The sequence below is a fragment of the Carettochelys insculpta genome, chromosome 1, assembly GCF_033958435.1.
Source record: "Carettochelys insculpta isolate YL-2023 chromosome 1, ASM3395843v1, whole genome shotgun sequence".
Classification (NCBI taxonomy): Eukaryota; Metazoa; Chordata; order Testudines; family Carettochelyidae; genus Carettochelys; species Carettochelys insculpta.
In genome coordinates, this window is record NC_134137.1 from 31829707 (window position 1) to 31854569 (window position 24863).

General features: G+C 42.1%; 1 long non-coding RNA gene across 3 annotated transcripts in view; it reads right to left on the bottom strand.

The window, feature by feature from the left end:
- Window positions 1–9412: 9412 nt before the first annotated feature.
- Window positions 9413–24863, bottom strand: part of LOC142007441 (uncharacterized) — a 52399-nt gene continuing 36948 nt past the window's right edge. The window contains exons 3-4 of one of the 3 annotated variants that reach the window (XR_012643937.1): window positions 19946–20088; window positions 9413–10297 (exon numbers count right to left, since the gene is read on the bottom strand). This is a non-coding gene — a long non-coding RNA (uncharacterized LOC142007441). The remainder of the gene's footprint in view (window positions 10298–19945; window positions 20089–24863) is intronic. The other 2 variants (XR_012643935.1, XR_012643936.1) reach the window with 2 other exon arrangements.

The window sequence follows — 24863 nt, forward strand, 5'->3', positions numbered from 1 at the left end:
AACAGTCAGAAAGTATAGGAGACAGATTAATAATCAACTTTAATCAACTTTTATTACAGTACATCATGTAATGCATTCAGTGTTTACAAGATCATGAAAAAGGCTGGATAAAATTCTTACTAGTGAATCCAAGAGACTGGTTTGTGAGCAACAGACTTATTAATATGAAAGCTCACTCCAAAATGTGAATTGTTTTGGAAGCTGTATCTCTAACGTAGCAAACAATACTTCACAATTGGACAAAACAGCCAGATTTTAAATACAGTTTGGACATTCCTGACCCAACACCCTTGAGAGGTCCCAAATCCGGGAGTTTGCCAGACCACAAGTGATCTATGATCCCCTGCTGGCTGCCAGCTCTTGCCCTCTGTTCCAGGGCTCCCTTCTAGGCTAGCGGCTCACTACCAGCTGCAAGTCCTGGCCACTGGGCTCTGCTAGTGGTCCGGCAGGGTCCCCAGCTGTTGGCCTCCCTGCGGATTCCAGGCTGCGGCTGGCTTCCCAGCCCGGCTTCCCAGCCACTGCTAATCCCACTGCCACTGACCCAGCTGTCACTCCCTGTCTTCAAGCTGTTGGACTCGCAGCTGGACCTCACTTCTGGCTGCCAGGGATCTCCCATCTGTTACGGTCCCACGTTCCATTCCGCTCTAAAGGCACAAAGTACAACTTGCTCCTTCGAGTCACTCCATGAAGGCTATCAGTCCTACTACAACTGATCCAGGCTAGCAGACAAAATTTGTAACAAATCCACAAACAAGTTAGACCCTATCTCTCAGTGATCAGTAAGTCATGCATGGAGTGTCTGCAAATTCCTACCAAGTCAAATCAAACAAGCAATGGACAAATATTATTTAAAGTACACCATTTTATGCTGTGACCCAGTGATAGCAATAAACCTTAGTTATAAAACATGCATTAGAAAAGTACAACTTCAGCACATTGCCAGGCATGCCGCCTGTCATTGCCACACGAAACCACCAGTAACAGAATATTTTAAAAAATCCTAAAAGTGCATGACCGAGTATGAACAGTGAAACCATGTACAAGACAGAAATCCCCTACCACTGCATGTCTCCTGGTCAACTGTTCTCTTTTCCTTTCCCTCCCTACTTGTCACACATTTGGCACTATGGGGAGGGAGAGAGTATTGAGGGTTGTGTGTACCACTCAGAGAATTCAGCCCATGGTGTAGGTGCAGAACCTGTACGCTTGCAGTCACACTGATAGCAGCCACTCAAATAGTTCTTTCTGTGTCCACACTGCAGTATAAGCTGCTGCATTGTAAGGGGTGGAGGATGGATGGCCAGCCCTGAGCTGAAGATTCCACTGGGCAGCAGACTACTTCAGAGATAACAACAAGAAGTCTTGTGGCACCTTAAACTTCAGAGATAGGCATTGCAAAGATGAGCACAGTGATGCCTAATTATTTTTGAGGGTCAGGGCCCTAGCTGCTTAAGTATCACAGATTTTTATTTCATCTGCTTAGAAGCATTCAAAAACTACAGTACAATAATGAACAAAGAACACCAAAGTACATAGAGGGATAAGGGCTTTACTGTACTTACTGCTGAACTGACACAGTCAGCATTATTTCCAGGTCCTACAAGGCCTTTAAGTGCTGTCCAAGAACTTTATGGTATGAACTGCAGAAACTTCTAGCATGTCGTGAGACAAGGCTGAATGGCTCAGACAGACCTGGCCAAAGTCCGAAATGTTACATGCTTTAGGATTCTTTAGTGTATCATATTTGGATTCAGGTAAAATAAATGTAAAAAAAAAGAATATGCATTTAGAATTGAGACACAACATTAAAAGGCCCAATGCCCTTTTCTCAAATCAATTGGTAAATATGCAATTTTTCAAAAAAATGTTATACATATTCCACACAAAATACAAGCTTAATCAGTAATTCAGTAAGAAGATCAGGACTGTGATTCCCATCTCCTTGAGCCATCTGTGTAACGATTTCTGGTGATGCAGCATGCTCAGCTCTCGGGGGAAACAAAGGATTCCCTGCATTGCTCCTCTTTGCTTGTCATCATAAGAACTACAATGAGTTTCTCTGCATGAGAAGGAAACGGGGCACAGTGTCTTTGAGCGAATGAAGACAGTCATTCCTCCTCTGACAAAAGTGGAAACCTTTTTTTAAATATAACCCAGGATCATTCTAGCACTCCCTGCTCTTGCCCGATAAACAGCCAGTTATGCCTGCTCTTTGGGTTTAGGGAAGGAGAAAATCTGAAACTTACATAGAATATGAAGGCTCAGTTAAGAAAAAAATTAAACAACTGTTCTTTGCATTGTAATTGTAACCTGGTTGGTCCCAGAATGTTTGAGACAGACTTGGTGAGGTAGTATATTTTATTGGACCAACTTCTGTTGCTGAAAGCAACAAGCTTTTGAGTTTACACAGAAGAGCTCTATGTAAGCTTATCTCTTTCACCAACACAAGTCAGTCCCATAAAAGACATTACCTCACACACCTTGCTTCATGAAATAACAAGTCATTCATACGAGGGTTTTAACTATTCCATTGCTATTTCATAAGTACTATTTGCGAGCCAACTTCAAGCTGTAGTGTTGTAAACATACTGAGCCTAATTTGAATGAATGATCACTTTGTACAGTAGTGTAACTTTACGGATTGCAGTGCACTTATTCCTGATCTCCATTACAGCAGTATTGCCACCTTCAAGCCCTCAGTTTAAAATATCATTTAAAAAGAAATAGTTTTTAAAAAAAATTTACCTTCTGGCTTTTGACCCTTTAGGCTTCCTATTTTCAAGCTTTTTTCTGCATCATGAAGGCTGCAAAATTACTTTTCTTCAGTAAAAACTGAGATTCCCTCTTTTAGTTACATGGTTCCAGAACCTGATGTCTTAAATAAAACAACACGTGACAGTTGGCAGTACTGCTCTTAGTGTGTCTACACACACTGCGTTTGATACAGAAATTGGCAGTAAACTGTGCAATGTGTCCTGAATAGGCAGACTACAGCCTCTGCAAGGAGCCTATTTGTGACAGTGTAGCTCCTCAGGACAGCAACAACATGCCCATATGCAAAAATAGCAGGATCAGGCCTGCCATGAATTTAAAGAGTGATCTCCGTTTAAATTCGTCTTTCCAGCTCCTTTAGCCCAGGTCAGCATAGTTATTTTTTGTCCATGCACCTTAGCACACATTATTTCTTCTTTTTTTAAATGAATGCCAATTTCATGCTTCCAATATTTAGCTTTACCAAAAACAATTCTCAAAGTCAGCATTTAAAGGGCTATTGTATGATTGATCCAGAAGACCGAACATCAACTGCTCATGCATCTAAAAATACGTAGTTTTACCATCAAAACCGCTTGCAGTGTCAGTTGTTCAATAATCTCTGATGGTTGGGATAAGATCTTATTTGAGAAATAGTCATGTACACCTTTATAAGAATGTTTGACATAATTCTCTCTTTTCTTTACATTTCACAGCCACTTATTAAACTGTATGAAAACCTTGATCTTTTAGCATTTTACTTATATTTGATTTATGCTTTGAAAATTTGCTCCTAATGAATTGCACCCATAACTTCATTTATCAGAAGGCAATGCCAGGTTTATAAAGACTTTACCCGATAATGAGCACTCTTGGAAACCATATCACAAGACACTGTTGCAGAAATACCTCAGCGTGATTTCCTGGTAATATAGTTGTAATCAATCATTTAATTTTGCCACAAGCCACTATGTGCTGGGAAACAGCTTGAAGTCTTATTTCTAAAATACTTTTTAAGTCTAATGACACTTGGATTAATACACAGTTAAAAAAATCAGAGATAGAATTAAACTTTTGTCTGGCAAGTTCAGAATATTTGACATTTGACCAACTGCCATTAGTTTACTTCTTGAGGCTTAAGTGTCAGTGATTTATATTAATTTCATGCATGTCAAAGGAAATGCATTTTTCTAATGCATGTTTCCATATGCTAGAATTATAAGAGATCTCAGTAAAAGAGGCCAAAGTTGAGGTGAAAATATGCTCTTCGTGACATAAAAATATGGAGAGGTCTACAATTATTAAAATATTTTTAAAGTTTCAAATGAAGGTTATTAATTTATTCTAGGTTATTTTGCAAAATAAAAACAATAAGTAGATGCAACACTCTTTAAAACTGCACATTCCATTGCACTGGAAATACTGCACTGTATTTTAGAATACCAGTTCAAAGTATTAATCATTTTGCTAGAAGTAGTTGATTTTGATTACAGTAGTACTCAGAATATATAAGATGTTGCCCAGAGTACACACAGCCTTTGTCCTAAAGAGCTCATAATCAGAGAAGTGACAAATGAGAAGAATGTAGAGGAGAGAAGACCCAATCAATATGGGTAATGTTACCTACTTGTGAGTTATGATGGAAAACCCTGACATTTTAAAGAAAGACCATAGTGGCCTTGTGAACTAGTTCAGAGAGGGCCTTCAAAGTGTATCATGTTCCCCAAGACAGCAACGAACACACAAAAGACTGATCAGAAGAATCCTGTTGTTTAACTCCGGGGGGGGGGGGGGGGGGTGTGAGGAACCTCATGGAATTTAATAGAGGACAGGCAAAGAGCCGCCCAGGACAGACAAAGATGACAGAGCCTTTTCCATGCCCTAAGCAACATCTTACAAGGAAGCAAGAATTCAGATTCAAGGCTGGTCTCTAACTAGATTCTTAATTAATGTAACCAACTTTTATTCAGTATGGACAATGTACCACACAGAAGAGGAAGTTACGCATGTTGTGTATTAAGGATGGTTCTTCGAGATGTGTCCTGATGGGTGCTCCACTCTGGGTGTTGGTGTGTCCTCGGGCCAGGACTTGCAGATGCTTCTAGAGCTGTGGCTTCCCACGCTGCACATGCGCAGTAGCTCATCCTCATTCTCTCTGGCTCATGCCCCGTGCAGACCCCTCCATTCCTTCTCTACCCTGGCAAATAGAGCAGGAGGCTCCAAAGCAGGGGAAGGAGGGAAGGAAGTGGCGCACCCACAGGGACACCCATCTCAAAGAACCATTGTTACTGCACAAGGTGAGTAACCTCCTCTCCTTTGTGTAGGGTCCCTGTTGGTACTCCACTCTGAAGCAACTATAAAGCAGTAGTCACTCCTTGGGGGTAGGTTTGGAGCTCAGTGACAATTATAGTCAACAGGACTGCTTGACCCACTTGAATGGAGGAAGCAATTGAAGACGACATAATGTAGTACTGTGCAAATGTGTTGCCCAAAGACCATGTTGCTGCCTTGCATAGATCCATAAGGGGTTATGTTCTTGAGAAAGGCGGTGATAGAGCATTCAGCCCTGGTAGAATGGGCAGTGAAAACACCTGGAAGGTCCTTCCGATGGAAAGTCATTAGACAAAATGGGATGGCCCCTGGAGCGCTCCACAAAGGAGAGGAATAGCCGAGGAGACTTGCACCAAGGCTTTGTGTAATCTGTGTAAAAGGCTAACACCTGACGAACATCCAGGGTATGCCATGCCATATGCGCAGAATCAGAATGTGGCTTCAGGAACAATGCAGGTAAGTGGATAGGTTCCTTGATATGAAAGGGAGAGGGAACCTTAGGAAGGAATTTGGATGAGGTCAGAGCATGACCCTATCCTTGGTAAACACCATGTAAAGAGGTTCAGCCATAAGAGTGGCAAGCTCCCTGATGCTCCTGGATGACATGATGGCGACTAGGAATGAGACCATCATTGACAGGTGAAGCCAGGAAGACATTGCCAGGATTCAAAGGGTGGCCTCATGAGGCAGTTGAGGATATGGTTAAGATCCCAGATAGGGACCAGAGGTTGTATGGACAGAAAGGTGTTCTGCAGACCCATAAGGATCTCTTCGTGATAGGATGGGAGAGGAAAGAGACTGTCCTCCACTCAGTGGAACACCGCCAAAGCTGCAACGTGCACCCTAGCAGTACTGAGAAGTAGGCCTGACTCGTGCAGGTGCAACAGGTAGTCACAGAGGGCAGGAAGGGGCAGGGTGTGAGGAGGCATGGGATGATTTGCATCCAGCCATTGGGAGAATCTTGTCCATTTATAGAGGTAAGACATGCGAGTGGACTCCTGCCTACCATTAACCAACACCTGTTTTACTCCCTCATAGCATGTGATTTTGGCATCCTGCAGCCATGGAAGAGCCCTGCGTGGAGATGCAATCTTGAGTGGATCGGGGTGAAGGGTGAGGCCGAAAGTCCTGAGAGAGAAGGTTGCAACAAGGAGGAAATGGATACAGATCCATTACAGACAGCCTGCAAAGGTAAGGATACCAAGTCTGCCTCAGGCCATGCCAGGGCTATGAGGATCAGGCAGGCCCGGTCAACTCTGACCTTGACCAGAAGTTTGTGGCTCACAGGAAGGAGAGGGAATGCACAAAGGAAGGACGCAACCCTTCTGATGGAGAAAGAGTCCCTGAGGGAATGTTTCCTCAGACCTGCAGTCAGTGCCAAGCTGGCCATCGGCAGAAAGTCTACGCAGGGCCATTTCAGTGTTGTCTGTTCAGATGCTACCAAGCAGGACGGAGGGGCACCACAGTGCCTTCTTTGGTGCTGAGCAGGCATGTGGAGGAACCTCAGCTCTTGACTTTCTCTGCACTGAGTCCAGTGCTGCTTCGGAGTGGTGTGACAGGTTGGTGTGTTTTTTGGGTGCCGCATCCAGTGCCAAGATGAGTGGAGTCAACTGCATCAAAGACCTCTTGGGTAAATGCTGGCATGGAGGTGGCCAGCGGTGCCAATGGCATTGACGATGCTGAGTGTTTGAGGCTCAACTCCAAATGTGCCCATTTCTGCGGTGCCAGTTTGGACAGAGCAGGAGATGGTGTGCTGGATTTTTCAATTGGTGCAGTCCAAACTGATAGTGCTAGAAGCCTTGGAGATGCCCAATTGTGCAGCCAGCATCTCCAAGGAGACACAGGGCCGTACACTATCTGGTGCCGTTTTGGTGGGAGAAGGGATTTGTTAGCTGAAGGGATTTTTCATACAAATATGGCTTCAGCCTGTTGGCCCTGTCCCAACGAGCCTGTGCCATAAGGGTGGAGCAAAGCTTGCACTTCTGGGTTTGGTGAGCTTCACCCAGGTACCTAATGCAGGAGGAATGTCCATTAAAGGCAGGCATGGCATGGCATCTCTGCCCACTGCACATCACTTAAAGCCATAAGAGCCCAACATGGCAATGAGTCACTAAAAGTAACTTTGAACTTTAACTTTGTTTCTTTCTTTAATGTAAGAAGATAAACTTGGAAATAACTAACAAACTAAGGATAAAAATGTATCTAAACTAAGCTAACTAAATCTTTGTTTTTGTTTTCCAGAGAGAAGAGCTTCATCTGCTGCTGAGGACAGTAGACAAGGAATTGAGGGGCCTGTGCTGGGTGTGTGCCAGATACCACAGAGACACTACTGAGCGTGCACAGCATGAGAAAGCAAACTATAGAATGTCTGAGCACCAGCACAAGGATGCACCAACACCCCAAGCAGAACACCTACAGGGACACTCCTTGAAGAGGATAAGTGGCTGCCCCTAATAAAGAGGTTTTTTTTTTTATTTTGGTTTGGTTTTTTTAAGTCACAGAAAGTAGAAGAGCATAAATGCTATGCTCAGAGCCAGGACAACGGTAACAGATGAGAAGGGGAGCATCGGTGATTGAACAACTCCAGCACATGCATCATTTAGCTGAATCTCTAACTACACAGGGACGTTCCCTCAATATAAAAGGTCCAAATGATTTTTTCAAGAAGAGGAGATGCTTTGAGCAACAAGCAGTAGTACAGAAGAATCTCAAATATATGAACACCAGAGCTAGACTGACTAGTCAACTGAACACCAAGTGGAATCAGAAGTAAGCAATCAGAAAGCAGTGGAGACAAACCTCTTCCTAACCCACACCCCATCCCCCACAAAACAGTAGATATTGTACTATGTCTGTATTGCATCATAAAGGCAGAAACATCTGGGCTTCCTGTTTCCATCCTCACTCTCTACACCTCACACAGGGAGTAGCCACTTACAGATGCAAAGGGAAGACACTGAATTTTAGCCTCCGAACTGGGAGAGCAGGAACAGCCACTTTCCTGTAAGCTAAGAGTGTAGTTTTTCCCCTTCCTGCCTGGCCAGGATAGGGACAATCTTACATGCTCAGTCCCAGCTGGGGACAGAAACTTTCCCATCTCCTGCTGGCATCCAGCTTGGAGCATATGCTGCTAGAGCTGCAGTCCAAGCTCCTACCTACACACTGCACTCTGGGGGAGCAGCCTCCTCTGCATGCAAAATGACAGCACTGTGCCCAATTCATGACCCTTGCAGCCAGGAGCAAGAACCAGGGACCTGTGCACACCCCTACGTGCCAGACAGCTACTTACCAGTCAGGAGATGAAGACACTGAAGTCTGCAGGCACATCTGGAAGCCCCCACTCCAAGCAGTCCAACTTGAGCAGCATCCCATGACATCTTGTTCAGAGTTGCAAACACTTCAGAATTATGAACAAACTCCATTCCCAAGGCAGTTGTAACACTGAGGTTCTACTGTACTTGGTCATTCAGCTGATGGCACTTCTGAGACAGCAGTAATTCAAGACCCACCCTAGTGGTCACTGTACAAACACATGTCAAGTGAGTAGCAGGATGAGAGCCGGTCCATTTTTAACCATTTAAATTCCCAGCTCTTTTTCTGAATATAATTTAATTCCCATGTCTTAAATTAAATCCAAACAGTTTCAATGCAATATAGCATTCTACACCATGGCATCTTTATCACACAATAGTGCCGGGAGTGAATAAGGTCCTAATTCTATACATGAGTAGCTCCGATGATATCACTCCGATTGTCTAGGTTCTGACAGTTGAGCACACGCAGAACATTTAGTTATGGCCTTTTTCACTTCTGACGCTAAACAACTGTACCAAATACTGATACACCTCTGCTGTGTTGTATGCATCCTCAACAGCACCTGCCCTCCTGCAGTGAATGAGTGATCCCTAAACTATCTTCCCAACATGCTTTGAGACATTTTTGTTATTGCTGTTATTGTCGTTACTGAGTATTTTGAGATTCTTGGATGAAGAAGGGATGTGCACTAGATGTGAACTGAATTATTACAGGAATTTTTAATATATTTTTTTTTACACTTCTGGAATGCAACATTGTTGTGTTGATGGGAGGTTCTAAAGAGAAATGGAGACCCATATAAAAATGGTCCACTTGATTAAAGTGCATTTGAAAGCCTTTTTTTTTTTAAAAAAACAAGATTCAAAGACTGACTGTTTATATAGCTACCTCTTAGCTATTTTGCCATGCAAAACTGTGGAATAGATCTCCCTGGCTTCTGCAAGACTGTTCTGGTAGATCTGATATTATTCACTTTGAATGTTCAAGACTCGCTGGAAAAAGATACCCTTTGCAAGTGCTTTGAAAAACATTTAATGAAAAATATTATATAAGGTAGGTCATGTTTCACAATTGAGCTACTTTTTGGCAAAATATGAAGATTTTAAGTCAGATTAATATCTTATTTATTCCAAAATATATAATGTTTTTATTTTTAAATCAGAGCATTTCAAATGACATGAAGCACAAAGAAGAAATGTACTTCTTTGGAAGTTGTGAAACAGACATACAAAAACTCATGGGTGCAACAGTACAGAGATAAGATCTGAAAGCTGATTTATACAAATTTATAGCACAACAGAATTTCCTTTCACTATATAGAATTTCAAATAGCTCTAAGAATAAAAGAACATTTTAAAGTCTGAAAGGCACATCAATTGGACCATAAAATGTATTAGCATGCTCACTAATACGTTTTATGTTACATTACAAAACAGAAATCATAGCACTCTAAGAAGAAGACTGAAGATGATAGTACGTTCCTTTGTAACGTATATTAAAAGTGAGATATTGGAAGAAAAGTTTGGGATTTTTTTGGCTCTTCATAAAATATGAGTATTAACACCCAAAGTTAGACAATATAAAAAGCTGCATCATTCAATTGCATTTGGGCGAGTTGCCACATAAACAAACACAACAATTAAAAGCACCACAACAGCCATTGTGGGAAGCACTACAGTTGTGATTTGTTGTCGAGCCTCTTGCATTGCCTGTTTTCTCTCCTTTTTATCTTTAGAGGTCTCCTTTTTGGGTTTTCCTTTCAGCTGCCTCATTCTTCTCTTCGGCTTTTTTGTTCCCCCACCAAGCCAAAAAAGTTGAGTTGTAGAAAGACAAGCAAAGGAAGATCTTTGAAAAGGAGTGAAAACAAGTCCTTCCTTCAGATGGCTGCCTGTGCCACAATCTGTAATAGGAGGAGAAAAGCCGCAGCTTTCAGACGTGATCAATTTATATTCTGAACACTGCATACATTTTGGCTCCTTCTTTATATCAATTTTATCTAACACACACCAACATTTATACAACTCATTAATGAAGGCCTGTCTCTGAAGACTCTCTCACTTCATTAATTACTCTGTCTATGTTGAAAATTACTGCAGTTCATCATCCTGTGTACATTTGTCCAAAGGCCACTAAACTTGTGTTGCGTTAGACCAGATACCATACAGGGCACCGTATGTTAAATGCACCAGAGCAAACAAGATAACAGAGCTAAAGACAATAAGAATAAGAAGAATTAGTTTTCTGACATGACACAGCACCAGCTGCTTCTTCATGTAACAGCAGGGGTTCCCTACCAGAGGTCTACAGCTTCCCACTGATTTGCATTACAGATAGTATGGGGAGTAAGCATGTATCTTGTCATTATATTCAAAGACATCCCACATTTATTATCCCTGTAGGACATTTAGTGGAATAAAGGGTAGTCTGATGGAAAAAAGAATCAAAAGATGCATTTAAAGCATGAATCTTGTTCTCTGGCAGCAAGAGCAGTATTAATATACACTATGAAACAATGCTGTGTCTGTGATTTTATTAAATTTGGCATTTTCAGGAGGCATTCATTCCAAGTGACAATCCTTGACACAACCCATGCTGGTCTACACACAAGGTCATTGGAAGTAAGATGCTGGGAAGCTCTACTAGCCCACTTTCTAAGCTGTAGTACCTGTGAGATGAGGTTTAATTAGTCCAATGCACAACATGAAAGTCCCTCTGAGATGAGTAGAGTATGACCACACTACCCATGCTTTTCAGTGTATGCAAGTGCATGACTAGTCACTGTATGTGAAAACAGACAGATAATATACCTGTTCTGCCACAATCACATGCAGATCCCTTATTTGTGCATACACATATGGTTGTGTGCAGGCAGTGTGTAAACCTCTGCTCTGACCAAAAATTAGGATAGAAATATGACTTGGCACTTTTATGCATATATTAATGGTAAATTAACAAACCACTAGCCAGACTAGAAATAATCCTTTAAAATATGTGACAGAGCATCCTGCCACCTTGGAAACATCCAAGGAATTTAGAAATTAGCTTATCTGTCATTTAAGCCTCCTTGTTAGCTAGGAAGAATCTGAACTTAGGAATGGCCACAGTAGGTCAGACTCCAAATTCCCCAGTATCCTGTTTTTCAACAGGCGCCAGTGTCAAATGCTTCAGAGGGAATAAGACGACCAGGGGAATTATGAGGTGAGCTATCCTCTGTCATCCTGTCCCAGTTTCTGCCAGCCAGAGGTTTAAGAACACCTGGAGGATGGGGTTGAATCCCGGACATCTTGGCTAATAGCCATTGATGGACCTGCCCTCCACAAGTTTCGCTCATTTGTTTTTAACCCAGTTACATATTTGAACTGCTCAGCATTCCCTTCCAACAGGTTCAGTGTGTGCTGTGCAAAGAACTACTTTCTTCCATTTGAGTAGTAACAGAGAAGTGGGTCTGTCCCACGAAAGCCCATCACCTTATTTTGTTAGTCTTTAAAGTGCTGCTGGACTGCTTTTTTGTTTTGTTTCTTCCATTTGTTTTACACTTGCTACCTATTAATTTCATTGGGTACCTCAGTTCCGGTGCTACGTGAAGAGGTAAAGAGAATTTCGTTATTCCACTTCTCCACACCAATAATGATTTTATAGCTATTATATTCCCCCCCGCCCACCCACCTGCCTCCTTAGTCATCACTTTTCTGAAATGAACACCACCAGAGCTTTGTCCATCTATTAGCCAGGATGGGCAGGGATGATATCCCTAGCCTCCATTTGTCAGGGCTAAGGAAGGGCGACATTGAATGGATCACTTGCCGATTACCTATTTTCATTCTCTCTGGGGCACCTAGAATTGGACACTTTTGGAAGGCAGGATAATGGACTAGATGGATCTTTGGTCTGACCCTTTATTGCTGTGGCTGTTCTTATGCTTGCTCCTCATACGGAAGCAGTTCCATAATCTTAATAACTTTGTTGCCTCTCTCTGAATGTTTTCCATTTCTAATTTTATTATATATATAGGCTACGTCTACACTAGCCCAAATCTTTGAAATAGTCATGCAAATGGCCATTTCAAAGATTAGTAATGAGGCGCTGAATGCATATTCAGCACCTTATTAGCATGCTGGCAGCCGCAGCTCTTCAAAATTGCCGCTTTTCGCTGCCACGCGGCTCGTCCAAACAGGGCTCCTTTTTGAAAGGACCCCAGGAACTTCGAAATCCCTTTATTCCTCCAAATAATAATAAGTGGATTTCGAAGTTCCTGGAGTCCTTTCGAAAAGGAGCTCCATCTGGATGAGCCACACAGCAGCAAAAAGCGGTAATTTCAAAGAGCTGCGGCTGCCAGCATGCTAAAGAGGTGCTGAATATGCATTTCAGTGCCTCATTAGTAATCCTCTAAATGGCCATTTCAAAGATTTGGGCTAGTGTAGCCATGGCCATAGTGACCAGAACTTCATAAAATATTCAAGTTGTGGGTGTACAATGGATGTAGATAGTGGCTTTAAGATAATTTCTGTCTCATCTATTTTGTTCGCTGTTTTAATTGCTGCTTCACGCTGAGCAGATGTCAGAGAACTGTCTAGAATGACTCCCAAGATTTCCTTTGAGTGGAAAAAGTTAATTGAGATCCCATTGTTTTGTTTGTAGCATGTTCAGGTGTGCATTATTTTGCATTTTCCAGTGCTGAGTTTCACCTGCCATTGCATTGCCTAGTCACTCAGTTTTGTGAGATCCCTTGGCAACTCTTCACAGTCAGCTTTGGACTTGAGTAATATTATATCATCTGCAAATTCTGCTACTATTTACTCCTTTTTTCACATCATTTGGCAATACATTGAACAACATTGGTCCCAGGATGGATCCTTTGGGTTTCCACTATTCCCGTCTCTCTCCACTGTGAAAACTAACTACATAGTCCTACCCTTTTCTCCCATCTCTTAACCAGTACTTTCCCTCTTCTCCCACAACTACTCACTTTACTTAAGAGCCTTTGGTGAGAGACCTTGTCAGAGGCTTTCTGAAAGTCCAAGTACACTATATTCACTGGATCCCATTTGTTCACATTTGTTAAACCCTCAAAGAATTCTAGTAGATTTGTGAGGCATGATCTCCATTTATAAAAACCATATTGAGTCTTCCACAAATTGTGTTCATGTGTGTGTCTGATAATTTTGTTTTTACTATAGTTTGAACCAATATGCCTGGTATCAAAGTTAGGCTTGCTGCGCTGTAATTGTGGAGATTGCCTTTGGAGCCTCTTTTAAAAAATGAGCTTATTAGCTATCCTCCATTTATCCAGTACAGAGGCAGATATGAGTATTATGTTACAGACTTCAATAAAACGCCATATTTGAGTTGCTTCAGAACTCTTGAATGACTTTTTACTATTTATCAGTTTGTTTGCAAACCTTCTCTACTGACACCCCTGTCTGGGACTACTCCTCAGATCTGTGACCTAAAAAGAATGGCTCGGGTGTGGGGATCTTCCTCCAATCACTTGCAGTGAAAACCAATGCGAAGAAATTATTTAGCATCTCTGCTTTGTCCTTGTCTTCCCTGAAAGCTCCCTTAGTCCCTTGACTGTCCAGGGGCCATACTGATTAAGTGGCAGGCTTCCTGCTTCAGGTGTATTTAAAAAATCTGCCATTTTGTCTTTTGCTCTGAAAATTCTTTTTTGATCTGCCTAATTCAACTTTTACACTCATCTTGCCAGAGTTCCTCTGCAGAACTTGACTTCCACTATTTACAAAAAGATGTCTTTTTTTGTCTCTATGACTAAATAACAGAGTAAAAAAGGCCAATAATGTGTTATTCTTACTCTCCTTTTTTAATTTGAGATAGTCATACAGTTTCAGCTTGTATTACAGTGTTTTAGCAAGTTTCCATGCAGCTTGCAAGCATTTCACTCTTTTCACTGTCTTTTTTAATTTCCATTTAAATAGCCTCGTCATTTTTGTATAGTTCCTCTTTTTGAGGTTATACACTACTGTGGTGAATTTTTTTCTGGTATTTTGTCCCCTAAAAGGATGATAAACTTAATTACATTAAGGTTGCTGTTACCCAAGGGTTGAGATATATTTCATCTCCTGGGCCACATCTTGAGCAGCACTTTGGATTAAATCAAGAAAACTGCCTCTCCACTTATGGATTCCTGGACTAGCTACTCTAAGAAGCAGTCATTAATGGTGTCTAGAAATGTTATCTCTGCAGCCTGTCTTGCAAGCAAGCAGTCATTTTGGGGATAGTTGAAATCCTCCACTATTACTGAATTTTCTATTTTTGTAGCCACTCTCCCACCAGTACAATCTACTCTGTCATGCCTATATATTTTGTATAGTGGTATTACTGCATCCAACTGATTATCATTCCATCAAATTTTTATGATGCCTTTTATATCAATATCCTCCTTTAAAACCAGGAACTCAAGTTCACTCATATTGTCATAAACTTTGTGTATTCATATTCCAGTGCTTATGAAAATCTGTCAATATTTTGTTTTCTATGTTCATGTGATATAATTGAATGGGATTCTCTTTTGTTTTTCTGTCTCTCTTCAGTTCCTTCCTGTACTTTAACAACTCCTATCCTCTGCTCTTTACTGGGATAGTATTGCCTTTAATTAATTCATCTGGAAATAGGCCAATTGCCGAATGCCCCCAAAAAAGGAAGGACAGGTGACCTAATCATTGTGTACTTGACCACATGCAGGAGTTTCTCTCCACATGGGTAAGGCTAAAAGGGGACCCTGAGAGTCACCATTTACAGAATTCAAATCTCCAGGCTGAAGCTTTCAGGAACATCTCTGCCATTAACTGAGCCTGAATGAACTGTTGGCTCACCCTAAGAAAGGATGTATTTCCAGAGACTATTAAGATAGCAACCTAGTCCATCAGCTGCATGCCCATGCAACGCTGACAGACCCAGGTCTTTGACAGGAGCAGTTGAACCTGTGACCTTAGAGGCTAAAGCCCTGTGCTCCACCACATGAGCTCAAGGGCAGCTGGCTCTCAAGCCAAGGCTGCAGATCAGAGATTTCACTCTCTGTAGTATATAGTCTCAGTGCCTCCGGGATTATATCTGTATGAAGGAATTTATGATTGATGTATCTCTACTCTCACCCTAGTCTTTCTTTTCATTAGTAAACCTTTAGATTTTGAAGGATTGGCACAGTTGCTGTTTTGGGTAAGATCTAAGTATACATCAGCCTGGAAATGTGGCTGGTCCCTTTGGAGACTGGAAAGACCTGTGTGGATTTGGTGAGATTGGTATTATAACCTCTCACCTGTGTAAGGAGGGACAGAGATTGTGGCACCAGGGAAGCTAGAGAGCCTGAGGGACTTACTTGTGTAACCCCTTGCTAGCCAGGAAGGCAACAGAGTTGTTTTTTCTGACTGGCTCAGTTTGCCTTATAGAGGAGGAAATGCCAGTCTGGGCTGTGTCTACACACTAGTGTTATTTCAGAATAAGCGATTCCAGAATAGCTTATTTTGAAATGGCCCCTATTCCCTGTCTATATAGTCCCTATTAAAAAAAAAAAAAAAAAAAAATCTGTTTTGGAACAGGTGCTATTCCTCATAGGCTACGTCTACACTAGCCAAGAACTTCGAAATGGCCATTTAGAAGTTTACTAATGAAGCGCTGAAATACATATTCAGCACCTCATTAGCATGCGGGCAGCCACGGCACTTCGAAATTGACGCGGCTCGATGCCGTGCGCCTCGCCCAGATGGGGCTCCTTTTCGAAAGGACCCCACCTACTTCGAAGTCCCCTTATTCCTATCTGCTCATGGGAATAAGGGGACTTCGAAGTAGGTGGGGTCCTTTCAAAAAGGAGCCCCATCTGGGCGAGGCGCACGGCGTCGAGCCGCGTCAATTTCAAAGTGCCGCGGCTGCCCGCATGCTAATGAGGTGCTGAATATGTATTTCAGCGCTTCATTAGTAAACTTTGAAATGGCCATTTGAATGGCCATTTCGAAGTTTTGGGCTAGTGTAGAGACAGCCATAGAACGAGATTTACAGAAATCAAAATAAACTGTCTGCTATTTTGAAATAGCAGTTTTGCTGTGCAGACCCTTGCAAAGTTATTTCAGAATAGCAGCTGTTATTCCAAAAGTAACTTTGCTGTGTGAAGACACACACTGAGGGTGCGTCTACACTTGCATTCCTCTTTTGAGAGAGGTATGCAAATAAGCTAAACAAAAATGCAAATGAGGTATGCATCTGCATATTTGACTCCTCATTTGCATATTCTAATTTCAAAAGAGCTTCTTTCGAAAGAAGAAAGCCAGTGTGGACGCTGCTCTTTCAAAAGTAAGCCCACCTTTGAAAGAATCCTTCTTCCCATTTGGAAAGAAGGATTCTTTCAAAGGTGGGCTTACTTTCGAAAGAGCAGCGTCCACACTGGCTTTCTTCTTTCGAAAGAAGCTCTTTTGAAATTAGAATATGCAAATGAGGTGTCAAATATGCAAATACATATCATTTGCATTTTTGTTTAGCTTATTTGCATGCCTCTTTCAAAAGAGGAATGCACGTGTAGATGCACCCTCAGTGGCCTGGTTTTAAGCATTTTGCCCAGGTTTGGTTTTCTTAGCAGTGCCTCAGAAGCCCTCCATATATTATACCCATGGCCTGTGGAAACACTCAGAATAGCACAGGTGACATATAATACCCAGAAATTAAATGTAAATCAATAGGCACATTTCCATCAGGCAGGTTCTACATGGTTAGAGACTGCACAAATGAGATAGTTGGGGACTTTGTGTTTCTTGTGTAATGATGAAGTCCGAATCTTCTGTAATATTTTTAAGCGGCCTGTGTATGCCTCACTTTCCCCTGTACTTTTCACAACTAACTAGCAGAGGGAAAAGGACTAAGGTTGCTTTCAGGTCAGACAGACACAAGCGCAAATACCACTTAGCTGTCCCTGCAAGAGACTTCAAAACTGGAGATATAGCACCGATCCTGTGAATCAGTGACATCTCACTGGTCCTATAGCACATGTCCTCTAAAGGAAAGGTTACTTCTGGCTGACACTCTTGCAAACTCAAGCTGGATCCAAAGACAATCTGGGTTTTTTCCCCTCTTACATTTTATCAAGAGGGGTATGCAGGCAATGATGATCACGAACAGTGAGAACATACCCCAGCTTGACTCTTGGAGAGAGTCCATACTGTGAGTGTTCTGGAACCTTAGGCTCCAGATGCCTAACAGCCCCACAAGAATCCTAGATATTCAGATGGGTGGCAAATCGTAGGTCATCACAACCCTTAAAGCACTCAACTTTCTAGGTTCTCAGTTTGTTTCAGAATCCTCTTGAAGTGGGACTGCCTTATTTTGAAAGCCTTGCATATACTTTCTTCAGTTCACCTTGGTCTTTCCCTCCCACCACCTGATCTCACTGCTGCTGATTAGGATCAGGGTCTTTTACTCTCCCCAACAGATTTTTTATAACTAACCGTCTCAAAACGTCCTCCTTTTAAAATGTTTGGAAAAAAAAAATGCTTTTGACCCTTTACATTCCTTTTCACTCTAAAACAGATGCTGTATGAAAATTTTATATTGGCCACTCAGTATAACTAGATGATCTGAGATTACAGCCTGGAGAAAGCAATACGAAAATATCGTTTCTATTATTAATATAAGTCAGCATGTTTCATAGTTTTGTTACTTAAGGGACCAGGAAAATGACCAACAACAGAAGCCTCTGGGACTTCCCACAATCCACAGGAGGAAACAGAAGTTAAAATGAAACCAATTTCTCTCTCAAACAATAAAAGCGTGCCTCGCTCTGTACTGTGTAAGCCATCATTAGCTACCTAGAGACAAAAAACATCCATTGTTTATAACCGCTTTAAAATGAAGATTTCAACGTAAAACAAAATTAATTAAATTCTGAAGTATTGGAATAGAAGGTTTTTCATAAATGTCAGTTCCATTAGAATTATGGATGGATTGATTCCATGTATGGGATAGGAATGTTAAAGAACAATGAATCTGGTAACTAAATAACCGCCAAAATTTCTGTTGGTTACTAGGTTAACCACACCACCCCCAGCTACTCTGCATTTAAAAGGCTGAGCTGGCACAGAGGCTGGCTCAGCTTCTGTCCTTGCCATGGGGATCCTCCTCGACAGCGAATAGCTCCATCCCCATGGCAGGGACAGAAGCTGAGCCAGCCTGTGTGCCAGCTCAACCTTCTAAATGCAGTGCAGCAGTGGGGGAAGCTGCCTGATCCTGGCACAAGCAGGAAGAGAGGCTGAATGAGCCACTCCCTATTTACTTGGGGTGGGGGGGGGGCTGCAAGTAACTGGTAATATCTGCTTATCAGTTAGTCACGTAACCAGATATTTTATTCCATCCCTAGTTTGGGAACCTGGCATCAACACACAAATATGATTCCAATCAGTTGGGTCATTTGTCTTCACTGCTATTAGAAGCAAGGTTTATGTAGAGATCTGGCCTAAGGATTTCAGAGAAGGTTAGTGAGGCAATTTTTAGGGTTTCATCCAAACTGAACTAAATCATTTGCAAAAAAAACTGAGGGAGAAGGTTCTCCTCAGGTCAATGCAGGACTCCTTCTGCACCTTCTACAAGAGATCCAGGCAGAGCTTCCAATCAAACAAATGTTGGAAGAAAAAACTGGGACAAGTCAGTCAGGGCCCAGCCTTGTGAAATTGTGCGCACATTCTAGTGCAATGACACACTTATACAGGATTTTATAAACAATAAGCAATAGCTCGGGCTTGAAAGTATTCACTCACATAATATGAGAAAACAAATCTCCAGCCTGCAATAATTACTAGGTGAAAATTCCACTGCCTGTGCTACATGACTGAAACTAGATAGTCATAGTGATTCCTTATGTCTTTGAAATCTGTAGTTACACACCCACATCTGCTCCCATTGGCCTCACTGTATGGCTGGTAAGTATCCTCAATCTACAGAGGGGGAAATGACAGAAAGATTAAATGTCTTTGGCCAAAGCCACAGATCAAATCACTGCCAGAGTTGGGATTTGAACAGAGGAGTCCCTTGTTCTCCATCCCATTCTGAGGCCAGCAGAACACAACACCTCACCTGACTGAACCACTTCTTCCTATCGCTAACAATCCCACTGGCCGCTCAATACAAAAGCTCCATTCAGGTGCAGGCAGAGTCATTGCAGCTGTTTTGGTCCCAAGATACAAGAGACACAAGATGGGTGAGGTAACATGGTTTATTGGAACAATTTCTGTTGGTGAGACAAGCTTCCTCGCTTACACAGAGCCCTTCTTGAGGAGAAGCTTGCAGCTCCCTAATGCTAGTGGTGGCAGCATAGGTAGTGGTGATCCCACAGGTCCCAAATTATTTGGGGTCCTCCCTCAAATTCAAAGGATCTGTGCCCTGCCCCCCCCCCCCAGTTTTCACAGACTATAAGGGCCATCTCCCCTAGGTGACTGTAAGGAGGTGAGGGACAAGAGATAGAGCATGAACTGTCTGAACTTTTAGTCACATCATTCATCTTTCAGTCCCAAGGGTGATAAACTGACTTTTGTATGGCGAAGCGCTGGAAACTTACCTTTTCTTTTCAACTGAGACCCAAAAGTCCCCTCCACTTTTCAAGTTCCCCAAACCAGAGAGCACTTGCAGCTGCAGGCTGTGTGCGTCCCAAAGCCCAGCTCTGCTAGCAGTCACTCATCCCGGTCCAAACCTTCACCGAGGCTGAAACAGAAACATCAGACTAGTTCAAGTACCTGGTTTCAGAAGAGGGATCAGAAGCATGTAAATGTCTAGACAGATACTCATGCGAGAGCAGCACTGAAAACAGTTGCCTTTCTTGTTTGTCAGGATTAATGACTAAATTATTAGATAGAAGGAAATCTTTATCAGTAATCTGAAACAAAACAACTAGGTGCTGCAGCAAGTAGTACTGGTTATTCCATAGGAGGCACTCTTCCCTCCAAGACAACATCATCCCAGTCTACCCTGTTCCTGGCAGGACCATCTTTCAAGCAAAACTCAAGAGATTTCTAACTACTTGGGATCAACTGAAGAGTCCTTTGTACCTTCACAAGCATAAAGGTTTTCATATGCAGTGCCTAGCCCAAGCCCAGTTAAGGTAATATTATTCTTCTGTCTCCTCCCCCAGAAAATTGCCCCTGTGGTTTCAATTAGTGTTCTGTACTTTCTGCCCTAAATTGTTGCGTAGGAATAAGATGCACCAACTGTTGCCTGGCACTGGCTACATTTCACCTGAACACATAAAATCGTTTTTAAAGAAATCCCGCACACACCAAGAGAGCACTTCTGCTCTACATTACTGTAGTACTTCAGGACTAGAGAACATGAAAGATGTCTTTAGTAATCTGAACATTAAAACCACACACTACATAAACAATTATGATAAACTGCTATGAAACAGGATAGACAAGGCTCATTGCAGTTACCTTAATCAACACCAGCTCAACACTACAATCTCTGCAGCTGCTGCTCCACATGAAACAAAGCACAAAAATCTGTTTACCTGCACTTCATATAATCATGGCGAGACACCCGAAGGCTTCATCTTAGCCAGTCTGACACCACAAATGTATGAGCCATGTGAATAATTTCTTATCTCCTAATCAAGAAGGGTATGCAAACCAAACTGGACTGGCCAGGCCTGGCTGGCCTGTGTTCACTCTCCCTGAAGAGCAGCATCGCTTGAAATTCAAGCAGGAACTAATATGTATAATTTACAGTATCCCTGCAGGCACCCGCATATTAATCAATCACACATCAACAAATTAGCAGTGAGGCTGGTTTTGCTTCACCGAAGCCAGCTGACAGCAGTGGGGGGAAAGGGATGCAAGGGACTGGAACAATGCTCTGCAGATTATTGGAGTGGCACTTTGGGATAGACTTCTCTGGAGCACAGAGCAGAGATTCAACTGGGAACACACTTGAGCCTTATTACAAGGACTACATTTGCCACTAGGAAGCATGAAAATTTGCCTTTGTTTACAACACTCCTGAAGCAAGACGCAAGCCATAATGACAAGAAATTCTGTAGGACCATTTGCTTATGGTTTAGTGGGTCAGCTTGCATCCAAGGACAAGGCTGGCACTACCATGAAGCCAAAGGAAGCAGTCACATGGATCAGTAATTTGGTCTCATCTGCCCAGGGCTTAGCTAGCATGGCTTAAACTCTGCTGTAACGGAAGGAGATGAGACTATATTGGGTCAGAGAGAGTAGTTCAGTTCCTGGGGAGAACACAGCAGGATACGCTTGTACATGTGTCCATGAATGTGGTTCTACCACAATCCTCCTTTTGTCCACATATAGCCCTCCAGGGCACGTTTCTGAGGGTGAAGAATATCGCATACATGAGGGATGTTGGGAAGTGCACCCCGCAGGCTGTGGCACAGCCCCATACCTGTGCCAGTTTGCAATGTAAAAAAAGGGGAAAAGGCACACCCAGATCTCAGGTCTTCCGCCCTCGAAGCACTCTGAACCTTCTTCTGCCTACTCCTTACCCAATATAAAACAAAACAGCAGAAATGTAACACTTTAAAGACTAACAACATGATTTATTTGGTGGTGAGCTTTTGTAGGACAGACCACTTCATCAGATCAATCTCATTTCCAATACAGACTGGCATCTATCAGTACAGAGGTCCAATAAAAACTGACAAATCAAGTACATAGCTGTTATAGTGCAGGACAGGAACTATCTGTTGCACTCTTTAGAGATTACTGCAGGTGGACAGGGCAGACAGTTGGTTTATCAACCACATTCAGGAGTTAATCCATATGTGATCAAAATGCACTGTCCTTCACAACTTGGCCTGGTGTGACAGGAATATTCATCTGTGCTGGGAAATTTCATGAGATTAGAGCAGATGGACATTCACCCAGTGCCTGGGATGCACTGAGCACTTGAGACTCCTATACAAGTCAAATGATTCCAATCTTTGCTCTGGGAGGGTTCATCGTACAGGGCAATGCTATGTTTTGTTCAACATCTTTAGTGATGACCTGGATGATGGGATGGATTGCACCCTCAGGAAGTTTGCTGATGACACTAAGCTAGCGGGAGAGGTAGATATGTTGAAGGGTAGGGATAAGGTCCATAGTGAACTAGATAAATTGGAGGATTAGGCCAAAAGGTTCAACAAGTGAAATGGCTCCCCGCTCCTTCCTCAACGCAAACAGCTTCACTGCCCCACAAGATACCAATGATGGCCTGACGCAGGAGCGGCTGGAAGCAGGATACTCACAGACATGGGCCACTCTCGCTAGGGTAAGAGTAACTTGAAGAGTTGGTCTGCGTAGAAGATTAACATGGAAAGAATCACTAAATTATCCCCCAGTTCTTTTTTGACCAACTCACCCTTCAGCAAGACTCAGGCAGCACTATCATCAAAGCCATGGTTCTGATTACATAATGGAACATCAACCTTTGAAATGGGTGTCTTTAAAATGCTGCCTGTGTTATTGCAGGACTGTTACTGTCTACAGAGGAAAATGGTGGTAATGAGAACAACTATGCAACCTTTACCCACATGAGTAGTTCCACTGAGGGGTCTAGAACTACTCCTGCTTAAACTGCCCAGGAGGAATTACAAAATATAGCCCTAAATGACTGAAAGCAACACGAGTAAGTCTTACCCCTGCATTTGTTAATTAGTGCTCCGGATTCTAGACATATGACTCATTCAGCTTAGAGAGGTGGAACACAGCTAAAATCATGCGCACCCAAGAGCTTAGGAGTGAACGTTAACAATCGCTGGGATTTTGAAATTACCACATTTCTGTGACAGGTTGATTACATGGTTTAAAAAAGGGCTAAAAGTAAGACATTGATTAAAAGAGAATATTGGACCTGGTGGAAAAGATCAGTTCTCTCCTCTGTAGTATAAAGACAAACGTTTGCAACACTACAAAATTTACCTCAGTCCATTGCACTGTGTCAAAGTATTATGATTTGCTCCCACAACCTCTCATTTTGAAGGGTAAAAGCTTTTAGTTGCATGTACAACAATATGAGAATTATTAAGGTAGTGCACAAAAGCAGTCTAACTTTAGCGGGGTTTTTTGCCAAATTGCAGGCCTGAATCAAAATTGACCCACCATTACTAGAACATTACATTTACTGTAAGTGCTGCTTTGAGAGTCGCTGAACTATTCATTGCATTCAGAAAATGAAAACCATCACTGAATTCTACTGGAGTGTCAGGGGGGCAGGAAAACAGTCAAAGTAAAAACAGCTGTTTCAAATGATTGTAACAGTTCTGAGGACCTGCTCTACAAAAAACACCACTTGGGGTTGGGGGGCGGGGGAGGATGGCAGATTTATATATCTGTCAAGATGTACTACTTAAACATCCAAGTTCTAAAATTTTAGGCACATAAGACAGTGCAATTTAGTGTTTTCATTCCAGCACCACAGCACAACTCTGTGAAAGAAGGGAAGAGAGAGCAGCCCTTTTGGCTCAGTTAATTAGTGGCATCAGGAACAGGGGATTTTTTTTGTTTTTTGTTTTTTTGTTTTGTTTTGTTTTGTTTGTTTTGTTGGTTTTTTTGTAGGTGAAGATTAGTATCATGAAGCCTCTTAGATTCTAGAATGACGCAGTTTTCAGTAGACAGAGCAGGAGAGAGAGAGCAGACAAGTTAAAAATAAACAAGAAATTGTCACAGAACGTATTTGATTTGGGGGATGTTGCCAAAGGAAGAAAAAGAAAACCTCGCCATTTGCTATTTACACAACCAGAGATCTTATTAAACTTAAATGCAATATGCTGCAAGACCCAGCAAATGACTTTATAATGTGTTTGTTCAGCTGTTTTCTTTTAAACAGTAATTTTCTTCTGCTGTTACTGAAAATAACACCAAAAACAAGATATTTCTCTTACTGGTGCATTTGTTCAGTCAGTTTTTAAAACACCAGCAACAACAACCACTGCCACCACCATCACCAACTGTAAGATTTAAACCCCTTGCTAACAGCAGCCAGCAATGATTTCAAATAACAAGCATTCAACCCTTGTGAGAATGAACAGTAAAGAAAACCAAATGTGAAAATAACATAGGTTTTCCAATATAACTATATTAGGGTCACCTGCGCCCTGAGAATTTGACTTTCACTACCAACTCCTCTCACAAACTCAACATTCATCCTTTAAAATGGTGATGACCCAAGATGGAAAATACTTGGTTTCCTATTATCTCCTCTCTCTCTCTGTATATATATTTTGCTGGAACTAAGTCTACACACCATGTATGAGGCAAGCAGGAGGGTTAGTTACACACAGCGCTAGTGGACTGTCACTTCGGCCATCAGGACTCAGTGGAGCACTGCCAGACAACAGGTTACAATTGATTATATAGGGTGCTGATGGGTGGGGCGGTGGGGAAACTATACCATGGCTGTTATAGTTATAAGCCTGGAGGGGTTCTAGCAGCAAGACAAAATAAGCACAATAAGCCAATAATAGTATCCCTGCCCATAGCTTA